This window comes from Schistocerca cancellata, chromosome 3 (genome assembly GCF_023864275.1).
Source record: "Schistocerca cancellata isolate TAMUIC-IGC-003103 chromosome 3, iqSchCanc2.1, whole genome shotgun sequence".
In the NCBI taxonomy this organism is placed as follows: Eukaryota; Metazoa; Arthropoda; class Insecta; order Orthoptera; family Acrididae; genus Schistocerca; species Schistocerca cancellata.
The window spans coordinates 29,560,399-29,577,870 of record NC_064628.1 but is presented as its reverse complement, the minus strand read 5'-3'; the positions used below and the strand labels follow the sequence as shown (position 1 = coordinate 29,577,870).

General features: G+C 45.7%; 1 non-coding gene across 1 annotated transcript; it reads left to right on the top strand.

The window, feature by feature from the left end:
- Positions 1-17,123: 17,123 nt before the first annotated feature.
- Trnas-aga (transfer RNA serine (anticodon AGA)) lies at positions 17,124-17,198 on the top strand. The gene has a single exon. It is a non-coding gene; the product is annotated as a tRNA-Ser (tRNA).
- Positions 17,199-17,472: the final 274 nt, after the last annotated feature.

Here is a 17,472-nt window from a genome sequence, read left to right as displayed (position 1 = left end):
TGATACGATTCGCTGATGACATTGGTATCCTGAGTGAAAGTGAAGAAGAATTAAATGATCTGCTGAACGAAATGGTCTAATGAGTGCACAGTATGGTTTGAGAGTAAATCGGAGAAATACGAAGGTAATGAGATGTGGTAGAAATGAGAACAGCGAGAAACTTACCATCAGGATTGATGGTCACGAAGTCAATGAAGTTAAGGAATTCTGCTACCTAGGCAGTAAAATAACCGATGACGGACGGAGCAAGGAGGACATCATAAGCAGACTCGCTATGGCAAAAAAGGCATTTCTGGCCAAGATAAGTCTACTAATATCAAATACCGGCCTTAATTTGAGGAAGAAATTTCTGAGGATGTACATCTGGAGTACAGCATTGTATGGTAGTGAAACATGGACTGTGGGAAAACCGGAACAGAAGAGAATCGAAGCATTTGAGATGTGGTGCTATAGACGAATGTTGAAAATTAGGTGGACTGATAAGGTAAGGAATGAGGAGGTTCTACGCAGAATCGGAGAGGAAAGTAATCTGTGGAAAACACTGATAAGGAGAAGGGACAGGATGATAGGACATCCTGTAAGACATGAGGGAATGACTTCCATGGTACTAGAGGGAGCTGTAGAGGACAAAAACTGTAGAGGAAGACAGAGATTGGAATACGTCAAGCAAATAATTGAGGACATAGGTTGCAAGTGCTACTCTGAGATGAAGAGGTTAGCACAGGAAAGGAATTCGTGGCGGGCCGCATCAACCCAGTCAGTAGACAGATGACCAAAAAAAAAAAAAAAAACAAAGCTGTGTTCATGGCTACAACACTAGGAGGAAGGATGATCTTTACTACTCAAGGTTATATCTAACTTTGGCTCAGAAGGGGGTAAATTATGCTGCCACAGAAGACTTTGGTCACTTACCTAATAGGATCAAAAGTCTGACATGTAGCCATATAGCATTTAAAAGGAAATTAAAAGACTTTCTTAATGGCAACTCCTTCTACTCATTAGATGAATTTTTGGATATAGTAAGTGGTTATTTTCCCCAACACCCACAAAAAACATTAAAAGTATTGAGTGTCATGTAATATTTTGTGTAATGTAACCTGACATGTTCCACATTATTACGAAGTGTCGTATTCATGATCTATGGAACAAGTACTAATCTAATCTAATCTAATGACCTCACACAATATCAGTATCGTAGTACATGTGTGACTATCTGCTGAGAGACAGCAGTGGGTTCTGCTAAATTCAAGGTGCTCAGCTGCGGCAGAGGATCTACACTTCTCGCCACCCTCTCCCCACACGGCACATTCCAGCCACTACTAAAAGCATCGGCGAAGACCGAGAGCTCGCTACCGTTATCGACGTCTCCATTGGGCGTGAAATGTGTCGTCTGCCGCGACGCCACGACGCTGTAATGGGCGAGACGTCGCCAGCGGCCACTGGGCCGTTACATAAATCTAAGATAAGGCTTTCGCCCTGTGGGGAAGTCTGCACCATTCTTTCGGTTCTTACCAACGTATTTCGAGGTACGGTAGGTCACAAATGGAGGAAAACCTCGTTAAGGAAGATATCCCTCTTAACTCGTCGTTTACAAGTAATGACCATGAGCCAGTAGAAGCTTCTGAGAACGAATAAACAGAATGGATTTTTTTTTCAGTCATCAGTCTGCTGACTGGTTTGATGCGGCCCGCCACTAATTCCCCTCCTGTGCTAACCTCTTCATCTCAGAGTAGTAATTACAACCTATATCCTCATTTATTTGCTGGTTGTTTCCCCTACGTTTTTCACATCGTACGTTTCCCTCCAATACCATGGATTCCTCCCCACGCCGATTCTCCAGAGAACTACGTCATTCCTTACCTTACAAGTCCACATAATTTTCAGTACTCTTTTGTAGCACCACACCCCAAATCTTCGATTCTCTTCTTTCTTTGTTTTCCCACAGTCCACATTTCATTACCATACAGTTTTGTGCTACAAACGTACATTCTTAGAAATTTTTCCTTAAATTAAGGCCTATGTTGGATACTACTAGACTTCTCTTGGACAGGAATGCCCTTTTTGCTAGTAGTAGTTTCCTTTTGACGTTCTACTTGCTCCTACTGCCAAGGATTATTTTGATGCCTAGGTAGCAAAATTCCTTAATTTCATCTACTTTGTTATCATTAATGCTAATGGTCAGTTTCTCGCTGCTCTCATTTTTACTATTTCTCATTAGTTTCCCCTTCCTTCGATATACTCTCCATCGATAATTTGTACTCATTACACAGTTCATTCCATTCAGCAGATCCTGTAATTCTTCCTCACTTCCACTGAGGATAGCAAGAGGTAACTGCAAATATTTGTAGGTTCTGTTACATGGCGATGACTTTGGCTGTAAGAAAGGTAAAGGCAGTGGAGGCTCCGTAATATTTTCAACACTTAGGAAAAATCAAGATACATTTATAGGATTTGTCGACCTAGAAGAATGTTCAAATTAAAAAATGTTGCAAGATGTTACAGTTCTTCTGGAAAATAGATATACGGCAAAGCGAGTGATGAAAATATTCAATGTCTACAAGAAACAAGTGGGAACAGAAAGACAATGTCTGTGAGAGAAGTGCTCGAATTGAAAATGTCTTGAGGCGTTTATACAATCTTTCTCGCTTAGTTTTAAACCCGCAGATTGAAGAAGCAATTGGCTAGATGTAAAATAAAGTGGGCCTACAATTCTAGGTGAGAGGATATCTCGACGATAATTTTCGCGGGTGACATTGTCGTCTTCTGTGAAAGTGAAGAAAAATAACAGGACCTATTACGTATCGACAACACCCTACTAAGCAAACGATATGGACAGAAAGGAAGCCAGGGAAGAGATAGGGTACTGACGGCTTGCAAAAAGATTATGACGTGAAGCAGTTCTACAAACATGGAAGCGAAATAACACATGGTGGATGCAGAAAGGAGGGAATAAGGAGCTGACTATTACAGGAGGGGCCGAGTGTCGTGTGCCGAATGTGTTGTGTGTGTGGCTGAAGTGATAAGATTCCCACGCTCTGGAAGGTGTCAGTTTATCTTTTCATGTAGGTCGGTGAGTCATTATTGTCAGAAAAGTCCATCCTGTACATCCTACTTCATCCCTTCATCACTGGTCTAGAATTAACTATGTTCCAAAATGTCCAGGAACTGTTATATAGTGTGACGTAGGCTTTCCCGGAGTGTGCCGAATGTGTTGTGTGTGTGGCTGAAGTGATACGATTCCCACGCTCTGGAAGGTGTCAGTTTATCTTTTCATGTAGGTCGGTGAGTCATTATTGTCAGAAAAGTCCATCCTGTACATCCTACTTCATCCCTTCATCACTGGTCTAGAATTAACTATGTTCCAAAATGTGCAGGAATTGTTATATAGTGTGACGTAGGCTTTCCCGGAGTGTGCCGAATGTGTTGTGTGTGTGGCTGAAGTGATACGATTCCCACGCTCTGGAAGGTGTCAGTTTACCTTTTCATGTAGGTCGGCGAGTCATTATTGTCAGAAAAGTCCATCCTGTACATCCTACTTCATCCCTTCATCACCGATCTAGAATTAACTATGTTCCAAAATGTCCAGGAACTGTTATATAGTGTTACGTAGGCTTTCCCGGAGTGTGCCGAATGTGTTGTGTGTGTGGCTGAAGTGATACGATTCCCACGCTCTGGAAGGTGTCAGTTTATCTTTTCATGTAGGTCGGTGAGTCATTATTGTCAGAAAAGTCCATCCTGTATATCCTACTTCATCCCTTCATCACTGGTCTAGAATTAACTATGTTCCAAAATGTCCAGGAATTGTTATATAGTGTGACGTAGGCTTTCCCGGAGTGATAAGTCTTCAAAGTCTCTTTGGGTTTGCTGCCGGATCCTAAAAACAACTCGATAGAATATTTCGGCGATCCGACTGTTCGCCATCTTCAGGAGACCGCAGCTTCTGCTAATGAGTCCCGCTAAGAACTCTCAGCTTGATCGGTTTATCGTGTAACCAAAGTGTAACGGATTCCTTTTAGCATTCATGTGAATGATCTCGCTGTTTACATTATTTAGGGTCAGTTGCCATTTTCCGCACCATACAGATATGACATCGTTTTGCAACTGGTTTTGGACTTTTTATGACTTTACTAGACGGTAAATGACAGCATCGTCTGTAAACAACCTATGGTGGCTGCTTAGATTCTCTCTTAACACGTTTATATAGAGAAGGAACGACAGAGGTCCTATAAAACTACCTCGGGAAACGCCAGAGATCGCTTCTGATTTCTTCAATGACTTTTCGTCAGTTTCTGAGAACCGACAGAAAATCGGAATCCAGTCGCATAACACGCCACTTGATTACATACAAGTCGATTGTGCGGTACGGTGTCAAAATCCTTCTGGAAATCTAGGTATCCGGAATGAACGTGAAATCCTTTGTCGAAAGCACTAAATGCTTTATGTGAGTAAAGAGTTAGTTGTGTTTCACAAGAAAGATGTTTTCTAAATCCAAGCTAACTATTCGTCAATAGACCGTTCTCTTCAAGCTAATTCATAAAGTTCTAACAAATTACGTTCCAATATCATGCTGGACATTGACGTTAATGATATGGGAATGCAATTTAGTGAATTACTCCTATTGTCATTCTTGTATATTCGAGTGATGTGTGGAACTTTCCAGTCTTCGGGAACCTATCTTTCGTCTAGCGGGCGGTTGTATATGGCTGTTAACTGTAGAGCAATTGCATCAGAAAACTTTGAAAGGTATCAAACTGGCATACCATCTCGACCAGAAGAATTGTTTTATTAAGTAATTTAGTTTGCTTCACTACTCCGAGGATATCTACTTTCAAGTTACTATGTTAGCAGCTGTTCCTGATTCGAATTCTGGAATATTTACTTTGTCTTCAGTGGTGAGGAGATTTCGGAAGGCTGTGTTAAGTAACTCTGTTTTTAAGAGCACTGTCATCAATAGTAGTTCCATTGCTGCCGCACATGTTGGTATTCCATTTGTTACAGGTTTATTTATCACTTGTCTTTTTTTATTTGCAGTTCATATTTGTAGTTTGTATATTGTCGTTTGTCATTTAGATGTGAGTGGAGCTGTGGGTCCTAGGAAAGGGAGTGCCAAATGGAGAAAACGGAATATTTCCGACATATTGTCCATATGAGTTAAGTAGAGGTGTGGCAGTAGCGGAGGCAGCCACAAACATTTGCGACGTGTATGCGGATAATGCCATTGGACAGAGCAAGGCAGGAAGATAGCTCGCTTGAAGGAGGATCGTTTCGGCATTAGTGACTCTCCATCTTCAGGAAGACCTTCGGGTTTGATGAAGATCGTTTAAATGCGTTAATCCACAATGACCCACGTCAGTGTGCTCGATCACTGTCAAATGTGATGAACTGTGATAATTCAACCATCGTGTGACATTTGCATGCAGCGAGACCCCGTACAAAAACCTGCACGCATCCACGAAAATAATGTTACGCATTTAGTGGAACAGCGATGGAGTGGTGTACCACGAATTACTTCCACGAGGTGTAGTCATCACTGCAGACATTTATTATCAACAACTGAGATCTCTTCCAGACGCAATCCAAGAACAAGGACCAGGAAGACTTTTTGAAGTAATCTACTCCACAATAATGACCACCAGCGTTCAGCTGTATTGACAATACCACGACACAGGAGTGAAATTGGCAAGTCATACCGCATCCACCTTATTCGCCTGATCCTGTGCCCTCAAATTTTCACCTTTTCCGCTCTCTGTCTGACGACTTTCAAGGAACTTACTCTCCGTATCAAATGCGCTCATAAAATGCCTCGACGACTTCTTCACCTCAAAACCACGTGATTTCTTCAATAGTGGAAATCAAAGAGTTATGCCGACGTTAGCAGTCTGTTGTTAATAAGGTAGAAGAAAACATAATTGATTACTAAAGACTGTATTATGCACTGATCACTGTAACTACCCCCTCACTTATCGACCTTAATGACAGTGACAAATTAAACCGCTTGTACCTAATGGGAATTTGGGAAAAGCAATCGTCACCGAGGTTAATTTGTCGGTAAAGAGGGAGGAAAGGGTTACATCTAAATCAAAGGAAAAATGCTAATGAAACTGGTGGAACTTAATTTTGAAATAGGGTTAAAGTTAATAAAGAAAGTAAATGTGCGGCCGTTACGTTAACAATCAACTAGCGGTAATTAGATATTGGAGATTTGGGGGAAATTACGGTCGCCAGTCCTAAAGACAATTACTATAGTAACTGAAAAAGAAAGATTATTCCACATATAATTAGCACTAGAAGCGTGGCAACTGCAGGTTGACAAGTGTAGTGCGAAAACTGAAAGTTTGTCAGAAGTAATAAATTTTGCTACACTCTGACTTAATTTAGCAAAAGAATTAATAAAACCGGAAAATTGAAAGTTAATTTAGTGACTGAAGTTAATAGTGAGCTTTCTTTCTGAAGCACATCGAAATTCAGTAAAATACGGTTAGTCTTGGGCTACCTCCACAATTATTTCAAAAGCTACTTGAATCTACGCAATTTAGAAATAAGAGATTTAACTTTGAACTTGAATTAAATGATTCTGAACAACTAACAATAGTAAAATTTAGTACGTACCAAGCTGAGCTGCAGTCACAGGTAAGCTAAAATATGGTAACAAACCTAGCACTCTTAATTTGTGCTTGTGTAATCTAAGTATTGTAGCCAGCTATGAATACTTTAACTGAACTTTGAAATTAGAGCAGTGAAATCGAATGGTAGTATTTTAATGCTGGCGTTTGAATTTCAACGACACTCGGGTTCATTTCGGAAAAGGAAGGGACCCTGCTTGGTAATGCAATTGGGACAATGAGCAACAAAGGTTCATGCTACATTGCTGTAATTTTGTGATTTGAACAGTTTTAAAAGTTTGAAAAGCTGAGGTCTGCCATATAGTTCTAAAACTTTACGTGCATCCAGTCTTCCTTGTTGGTTGATTGAAGGTTTGAAGCCGTCGATCGAGGAGGTTGCGACAGTCACTCATTGTCGGCCGTCGCTGTTGCAGAAGCTGGATGTTGGCGCGCCTTCTTCTCGACACGGTCACCAGGCGAAACGGGCTCTTGATGTGCGCCAGCTAATGCTTCCCGTCCGCGACACCATGTCAGAAACTATCATCGCAAGTCGACCGCAATTACATGCTGCCAAACCCCGAAAGCGCGGCAACTCGCGGGAGCTTCACACAACACACCTGCTCCACTCGCTACTCCAGCCAGACTCTCTCTCTCCCCGCGCTCCACGCGACAGAGTTGACACTACCAAAGATCCTACACACTTTGATTCTTCACACGACCTATCGATGTAATCGTTCGATAGCAGTTTTCCCTAGGCAAGACCCAGCGTAAAAATACAAATAATATTTACGAAACAAACAAACATAAATGCATAAATATATATATATACAAACAGTAAAACAATTACAATATATAAAAAGACAGAAATGTCATATCTTGAGGTAACAAAGCAAGGAGAAAAAATTATAGTACAATGGATGTAAATAGGAGGATATACATTTCCGGCGTTACATCACTCGAAGCATTATGAGCAACTGCCTTACAGCCGGTATGTCCACCTTAAGCCCGGATAACAGCGGCTACGCGTCGTGGCATAGAAGCAGTGAGGCCTGGCTGGAGAGAGTTGACACCACATCTGCACACGCAAGTCACCTATTTCCCATACATTCAGGGGAGGGATGCAATGAGACCTGACGCCACGTTTCAGTCATATTCCAGATTGATAGGGTCAGATCGGGCAAGTTGGCGGGGGGGGGGGGGGGGCACCAGTACATGAACTGGAACTTGCCACTGTCTCCCTCGAACCACTCCATCACACTCCTGGCCTTGTAACATTGTGCATTATCTTGTTGAAAAATGCCACTGCCGTCGGGAAACGTGGTCGCCATGGAGGAGTGTACGTGTTCTGAAAACCAGTGCGCGATACACCTAGGCCATCATGGTGCCTTGCAGGAGCTTCACTGATCCCATGGATGGCCAAGTAAATGTTCTCGAGAGCATAATGGAGCCGCCGCCACCTTGTCTTTGTCTCGCAGGTGTCAAGGAGCTGTGTCCCAGGAAGACGACGGATTGGCGCCGGTCGTCGTAGTTACTGGTGCCGTAACTTTGGAAGATGCAAAGGTCGTCGGCTGCGCAAACCCAACGTTAGGAGTGTTCGTTGCACTGTGTGTTCAGACACACTTGTACTCTGCCCAGCAATAAAGTCTTATACACTCCTGGAAATTGAAATAAGAACACCGTGAATTCATTGTACCAGGAAGGGGAAACTTTATTGACACATTCCTGGGGTCAGATACATCACATGATCACACTGACAGAACCACAGGCACATAGACACAGGCAACAGAGCATGCACAATGTTGGCACTAGTACAGTGTATATCCACCTTTCGCAGCAATGCAGGCTGCTATTCTCCCATGGAGACGATCGTAGAGATGCTGGATGTAGTCCTGTGGAACGGCTTGTCATGCCATTTCCACCTGGCGCCTCGGTTGGACCAGCGTTCGTGCTGTACGTGCAGACCGCGTGAGACGACGCTTCATCCAGTCCCAAACATGCTCAATGGAGGACAGATCCGGAGATCTTGCTGGCCAGGGTAGTTGACTTACACCTTCTAGAGCACGTTGGGTGGCACGGGATACATGCGGACGTGCATTGTCCTGTTGGAACAGCAAGTTCCCTTGCCGGTCTAGGAATGGTAGAACCATGGGTTCGATGACGGTTTGGATGTACCGTGCACTATTCAGTGTCCTCTCGACGATCACCAGTGGTGTACGGCCAGTGTAGGAGATCGCTCCCCACACCATGATGCCGGGTGTTGGCCCTGTGTGCCTCGGTCGTATGCAGTCCTGATTGTGGCGCTCACCTGCACGGCGCCAAACACGCATACGACCATCATTGGCACCAAGGCAGAAGCGACTCTCATCGCTGAAGACGACACGTCTCCATTCGTCCCTCCATTCACGCCTGTCGCGACACCACTGGAGGCGGGCTGCACGATGTTGGGGCGTGAGCGGAAGACGGCCTAACGGTGTGCGGGACCGTAGCCCAGCTTCGTGGAGACGGTTGCGAATGGTCCTCGCCGATACCCCAGGAGCAACAGTGTCCCTAATTTGCTGGGAAGTGGCGGTGCGGTCCCCTACGGCACTGCGTAGGATCCTACGGTCTTGGCGTGCATCCGTGCGTCGCTGCGGTCCGGTCCCAGGTCGACGGGCACGTGCACCTTCCGCCGACCACTGGCGACAACATCGATGTACTGTGGAGACCTCACGCCCCACGTGTTGAGCAATTCGGCGGTACGTCCACCCGGCCTCCCGCATGCCCACTATACGCCCTCGCTCAAAGTCCGTCAACTGCACATACGGTTCACGTCCACGCTGTCGCGGCAAGCTACCAGTGTTAAAGACTGCGATGGAGCTCCGTATGCCACGGCAAACTGGCTGACACTGAGGGCGGCGGTGCATAAATGCTGCGCAGCTAGCGCCATTCGACGGCCAACACCGCGGTTCCTGGTGTGTCCGCTGTGCCGTGCGTGTGATCATTGCTTGTACAGCCCTCTCGCAGTGTCCGGAGCAAGTATGGTGGGTCTGACACACCGGTGTCAATGTGTTCTTTTTTCCATTTCCAGGAGTGTATTAGTCCCGCCTCAGTTCGCCGCCTGTCCTGTTTTACCAGTCCGCCCAGCCTACGACGTCCGACATCTGCCCGGCCGACGACCTGTGGTAGTTTTTCAATTCAATAAACTTTACCCACAGCCGTACGCTTTACGATATTTTATTTTATTTCTAAACCAACCAGTTTCGGCAATTCATTTTGTCATCTTCAGGCTACATACGCTTTTTTCTAATCAACGAGCTTGTCGTATAACGCCATAAAACTGGATATCGTGATTCTCAATCATTGTACATCTGATTTAGAAGAAAGAGTGACAGCTACCTTGGTGGAGCCACGTGTTGAAGACACTCATCACAGCACTCCTCAAACACCCGACAAGTCGTGAGGTTTCCGAAATGCGCGGGTTCGAGCCTCCGGGCCATCACAATGTACCATCGGTCAAAACCAGATAGATCACGCGCTTTCGCCATTCTACACATGGACAGCACGCCCACTAATCCTACGAGGGCAGTTCAATAAGTAATGCAACATTTTATTCTGAAACAGGGGTTGTTTTATTCAGCATTGAAATACACCAGGTTATTCGCCAATCTTTTAGCTACACAACACTATTTCTCAACGTAATCTCCATTCAATGCTACGGCCTTACGCCACCTTGAAATGAGGGCCTGTATGCCTGCACGGTACCACTCCACTGGTCGATGTCGGAGCCAACGTCGTACTGCATCAATAACTTCTCCATCATCCGCGTAGTGCCTCCCACGGATTGCGTCCTTCATTGGGCCAAACCCCTTCAGCGTCCCAGAAGACTGTAACCATGACTTTACCGGCTGAGGGTATGGCTTTAAACTTTTTCTTGGTAGGGGAGTGGGTGTGGCGCCACTCCATTGATTGCCGTTTTGTTTCAGGTTCGAAGTGATGAACCCATATTTCATCGCCTGTAACAATATTTGACAAGAAATTGTCACCCTCAGCCACATGACGAGCAAGAAATTCCGCACAGATGGTTCTCCTTTGCTCTTTATGGTGTTCGGTTAGACAACGAGGGACCCAGCGGGAACAAACCTTTGAATTTCCCAACTGGTGAACAATTGTGACAGCACTACCAACAGAGATGTCAAGTTGAGCACTGAGTTGTTTGATGGTGATCCGTCGATCATCTCGAACGAGTGTGTGTTCGCACGCTCCGCCATTGCAGGAGTCACAGCTGTGCACGGCCGGCCCGCACGCGGGAGATCAGACAGTCTTCCTTGACCTTGCGACGATGATGACACACACGCTTTGCCCAACGACTCACCGTGCTTTTGTCCACTGCCAGATCACCGTAGACATTCTGCAAGCGCCTATGAATATCTGAGATGCCCTGGTTTTCCGCCAAAAGGAACTCGATCACTGCCCGTTGTTTGCAACGCACATCAGTTACAGACGCCATTTTAACAGCTCCGTACAGCGCTGCCACCTGTCGGAAGTCAATGAAACTATACGAGACAAAGCGGGAATATTTGAAAATATTCCACAAGAAATTTCCGGTTTTTTCAACCAAAATTGGCCGAGAAAAAAAAATGTGTTGCATTACTTATTGAACTGCCCTCGTATATGAACCGTGCGTGTATCTGACTAGCAGTCATTTCTTGGAGGTGATACTGCTATCGTCTGGACGGTTATATATCGATAGTAGGTCGGTGGTCATAATGTTCTAGCTGATAAGTGTATGTATCTTTTATGTTTATTAAACGTATGAAAATCTGTACGGTCACGCACCAACCCAGCAGCTGAGATGAAAAATCTTCAGTCACGTTCAGTGAACTTTCTACGCCATTTGAAATTAAAGGCACGCCCCGAGCAATTCCTGTATCTCCACACGCTAATGTCTCGTGCAGGCCATTCCAGCCGCTTCTTCGACCGTCCACGAAGACCGATCTACACGAGAACTCGCGACTGCTATCGACGTGTCTATTGGGCGTGAAATGTGCCCCTCCCTTCTTTAGTGCTGGGATCCGTTGCCGCTGAAATGCCGCCCAGTAGTCCAGCTGTTCAAACAAGCCTTCGCCAGTACACCCGGTAGTTTTCTGTCTTTGTAAAGGGGGTGTGACAAGAAACTTCATCTACATCTACATCTACATTTATACTCCGCAAGCCACCCAACGGTGTGTGGCGGAGGGCACTTTACGTGCCACTGTCATTATCTCCCTTTCCTGTTCCAGTCGCGTATGGTTCGCGGGAAGAACGACTGTCTGAAAGCCTCTGTGCGCGCTCTAATCTCTCTAATTTTACATTCGTGATCTCCTCGGGAGGTATAAGTAGGGGGAAGCAATATATTCGATACCTCATCCAGAAACGCACCCTCTCGAAACCTGGCGAGCAAGCTACACCGCGATGCAGAGCGCCTCTCTTGCAGAGTCTGCCACTTGAGTTTGTTAAACATCTCCGTAACGCTATCACGGTTACCAAATAACCCTGTGACGAAACGCGCCGCTCTTCTTTGGATCTTCTCTATCTCCTCCGTCAACCCGATCTGGTACGGATCCCACACTGATGAGCAATACTCAAGTATAGGTCGAACGAGTGTTTTGTAAGCCACCTCCTTTGTTGATGGACTACATTTTCTAAGGACTCTCCCAATGAATCTCAACCTGGTACCCGCCTTACCAACAATTAATTTTATATGATCATTCCACTTCAAATCGTTCCGCACGCATACTCCCAGATATTTTACAGAAGTAACTGCTACCAGTGTTTGTTCCGCTATCATATAATCATACAATAAAGGATCCTTCTTTCTATGTATTCGCAATACATTACATTTGTCTATGTTAAGGGTCAGTTGCCACTCCCTGCACCAAGTGCCTATCCGCTGCAGATCTTCCTGCATTTCGCTACAATTTTCTAATGCTGCAACTTCTCTGTATACTACAGCATCATCCGCGAAAAGCCGCATGGAACTTCCGACACTATCTACTAGGTCATTTATATATATTGTGAAAAGCAATGGTCCCATAACACTCCCCTGTGGCACGCCAGAGGTTACTTTAACGTCTGTAGATGTCTCTCCATTGAGAACAACATGCTGTGTTCTGTTTGCTAAAAACTCTTCAATCCAGCCACACAGCTGGTCTGATATTCCGTAGGCTCTTACTTTGTTTATCAGACGACAGTGCGGAACTGTATCGAACGCCTTCCGGAAGTCAAGGAAAATGGCATCTACCTGGGAGCCTGTATCTAATATTTTCTGGGTTTCATGAACAAATAATGCGAGTTGGGTTTCACACGATCGCTGTTTCCGGAATCCATGTTGATTCCTACATAGTAGATTCTGAGTTTCCAAAAACGACATGATACTCGAGCAAAAGACATGTTCTAAAATTCTACAACAGATCGACGTCAGAGAGATAGGTCTATAGTTTTGCGCATCTGCTCGACGACCCTTCTTGAAGACTGGGACTACCTGTGCTCTTTTCCAATCATTTGGAACCTTCTGTTCCTCTAGAGACTTGCGGTACACGGCTGTTAGAAGGGGGGCAAGTTCTTTCGCGTACTCTGTGTAGAATCGAATTGGTATCCCGTCAGGTCCAGTGGACTTTCCTCTGTTGAGTGATTCCAGTTGCTTTTCTATTCCTTGGACACTTATTTCAATGTCAGCCATTTTTTCGTTGGTGCGAGGATTTAGAGAAGGAACTGCAGTGCGGTCTTCCTCTGTGAAACAGCTTTGGAAAAAGGTGTTTAGTATTTCAGCTTTACGCTTGTCATCCTCTGTTTCAATGCCATCATCATCCCAGAGTGTCTGGACATGATGTTTCGAGCCACTTACTGATTTAACGTAAGACCAGAACTTCCTAGGATTTTCTGTCAAGTCGGTACCTAGTATTTTACTTTCGAATTCACTGAACGCTTCACGCATAGCCCTCCTTACGCTAACTTTGACATCGTTTAGCTTCTGTTTGTCTGAGAGGTTTTGGCTGCGTTTAAACTTGGAGTGAAGCTCTCTTTGCTTTCGCAGTAGTTTCCTAACTTTGTTGTTGTACCACGGTGGGTTTTTCCCGTCCCTCACAGTTTTGCTCGGCACGTACCTGTCTAAAACGCATTTAACGGTTGCCTTGAACTTTTTCCATAAACACTCAACATTGTCAGTGTCGGAACAGAAATTTTCGTTTTGATCTGTTAGGTAGTCTGAAATCTGCCTTCTATTACTCTTGCTAAACAGATAAACCTTCCTCCCTTTTTTTATATTCCTATTAACTTCCATATTCAGGGATGCTGCAACGGCCTTATGATCACTGATTCCCTGTTCTGCACTTACAGAGTCGAAAAGTTCGGGTCTGTTTGTTATCAGTAGGTCCAAGATGTTATCTCCACGAGTCGGTTCTCTGTTTAATTGCTCGAGGTAATTTTCGGATAGTGCACTCAGTATAATGTCACTCGATGCTCTGTCCCTACCACCCGTCCTAAACATCTGAGTGTCCCAGTCTATATCTGGTAAATTGAAATCTCCACCTAAGACCATAACATGCTGAGAAAATTTATGTGAAATGTATTCCAAATTTTCTCTCAGTTGTTCTGCCACTAATGCCGCTGAGTCGGGGGGTCGGTAAAAGGAGCCAATTATTAACCTTGCTCGGTTGTTGAGTGTAACCTCCACCCATAATAATTCACAGGAACTATCCACTTCTACTTCACTACAGGATAAACTACTACTAACAGCGACGAACACTCCGCCACCGGTTGCATGCAATCTATCCTTTCTAAACACCGTCTGTGCCTTTGTAAAAATTTCGGCAGAATTTATCTCTGGCTTCAGCCAGCTTTCTGTACCTATAACGATTTCAGCTTCGGTGCTTTCTATCAGCGCTTGAAGTTCCGGTACTTTACCAACGCAGCTTCGACAGTTTACAATTACAATACCGATTGCTGCTTGGTCCCCGCATGTCCTGACTTTGCCCCGCACCCGTTGAGGCTGTTGCCCTTTCTGCACTTGCCCGAGGCCATCTAACCTAAAAAACCGCCCAGCCCACGCCACACAACCCCTGCTACCCGTGTAGCCGCTTGTTGCGTGTAGTGGACTCCTGACCTATCCAGCGGAACCCGAAACCCCACCACCCTATGGCGCAAGTCGAGGAATCTGCAGCCCACATGGTCGCAGAACCGTCTCAACCTCTGATTCAGACCCTCCACTCGGCTCTGTACCAAAGGTCCGCAGTCAGTCCTGTCGACGATGCTGCAGATGGTGAGCTCTGCTTTCATCCCGCTAGCGAGACTGGCAGTCTTCACCAAATCAGATAGCCGCCGGAAGCCAGAGAGGATTTCCTCCGATCCATAGCGACACACATCATTGGTGCCGACATGAGCGACCACCTGCAGATGGGTGCACCCTGTACCCTTCATGGCATCCGGAAGGACCCTTTCCACATCTGTAATGACTCCCCCCGGTATGCACACGGAGTGCACTTTGGTTTTCTTCCCCTCCCTTGCTGCCATATCCCTAAGGGGCCCCATTACGCGCCTGACGTTGGAGCTCCCAACTACCAGTAAGCCCACCCTCTGCGACTGCCCGGATCTTGCTGACTGAGGGGCAACCTCTGGAACAGGACAAGCAGCCATGTCAGGCTGAAGATCAGTATCAGCCTGAGACAGAGCCTGAAACCGGTTCGTCAGACAAACTGGAGAGGCCTTCCGTTCAGCCCTCCGGAATGTCTTTCGCCCCCTGCCACACCTTGAGACGACCTCCCACTCTACCACAGGTGAGGGATCAGCCTCAATGCGGGCAGTATCCCGGGCAACCACAGTCGTAGTCCGATCGGGGGATGCGTGGGACGAGCTGGCCGTCCCCGACAAACCCCCATCCGGACCCCCACAGTGATGCCCATTGGCAACAGCCTCAATCTGTGTGACCGAAGCCAACACTGCCTGAAGCTGGGAGCGAAGGGATGCCAACTCAGCCTGCATCCGAACACAGCAGTTGCAGTCCCTATCCATGCTAAAAGCTGTGCAAAGAACGTCTGAACTAATCTACAGAGAGCGCAAACAAAACGACACAAAATTGAAGCGGTTATTAAAATACAAGATTGCCTAGTAAATGCAGTAATGCTGCCACTTGTGCACTGCTGACACACTGCTCGGCGGCGGAAGGAGACTACGCGATTTAACACTATTCGAGTACTAAAACGTGATGCTACAACTCTCAAATACTGTAATACGCCCGAAATTTATGAATTAAACAATGCAAGTACCAAAAACACGCAAAGAAATTAAGAATTAAACTATGTAACAAATGAGTGAGCTAGGAGTATACGACTTGCTGCTGCAGCTGCTTATCCAACGGCGGCAGGGAGCACACTGACTGTGACCAACCGACACTGGCCGTTCAAAACAAAAACAGTTGACAGACGACTACGCGAATTTACACTATTCAGGTACTAAAACGCGATGCTACAACTCTCAAATACTATAATACGCCCGAAATTTATGAATTAAACAATGCAAGTACCAAAAACACGCAAAGAAATTAAGAATTAAACTATGTAACAAATGAGTGAGCTAGGAGTATACGACTTGCTGCTGCAGCTGCTTATCCAACGGCGGCAGGGAGCACACTGACTGTGACCAACCGACACTGGCCGTTCAAAACAAAAACAGTTGACAGACGACTACGCGAATTTACACTATTCAGGTACTAAAACGCGATGCTACAACTCTCAAATACTATAATACGCCCGAAATTTATGAATTAAACAATGCAAGTACCAAAAACACGCAAAGAAATTAAGAATTAAACTATGTAACAAATGAGTGAGCTAGGAGTATACGACTTGCTGCTGCAGCTGCTTATCCAACGGCGGCAGGGAGCACACTGACTGTGACCAACCGACACTGGCCGTTCAAAACAAAAACAGTTGACAGACGACTACGCGAATTTACACTATTCAGGTACTAAAACGCGATGCTACAACTCTCAAATACTATAATACGCCCGAAATTTATGAATTAAACAATGCAAGTACCAAAAACACGCAAAGAAATTAAGAATTAAACTATGTAACAAATGAGTGAGCTAGGAGTATACGACTTGCTGCTGCAGCTGCTTATCCAACGGCGGCAGGGAGCACTGGTGCTCTCGCTCTCGCTGTCACAAGACAACTTCCTGGCAGATTAAAACTGTGTGCCCGACCGAGACTCGAACTCGGGAACTTTGCCTTTCGCGGGCAAGTGCTCTACCAACTGAGCTACCGAAGCACGACTCACGGCCGGTACTCACAGCTTTACTTCTGCCAGGATCTCGTCTCCTACCTTCCAAACTTTACAGAAGCACTCCTGCGAACCTTGCAGAACTAGCACTCCTGAAAGAAAGGACATTGCGGAGACATGGCTTAGCCACAGCCTGGGGGATGTTTCGCAGGAGAGCTTCTGTAAAGTTTGGAAGGTAGGAGACGAGATACTGGCAGAAGTAAAGCCGTGAGTACCTGCCGTGAGTCGTGCTTCGGTAGCTCAGTTGGTAGAGCACTTGCCCCAGAAAGGCAAAGGTCCCGAGTTCGACTCTCGGTCGGGCACACAGCTTTAATCTGCCAGGAAGTTTCATATCAGCGCACACTCCGCTGCAGAGTGAAAATTTCATTCTGGGGTGTGACAAGTTTTCGTTTCTAATTGTGATACACACTGTACACTACTTTGCAGTAGTTCGCTTCTGGCCCCCCTCTCAGCCTGGCTTGTGTCGCTTGGGTCTTGAATCGGCCCGAATCAGATTCCTCTCCAGACAGGAGAGTAGTCATGTTATATGTAACGGGGGACCTAGAAACGACGGAGAGGCTCCGTCCCCGCCGCAGCC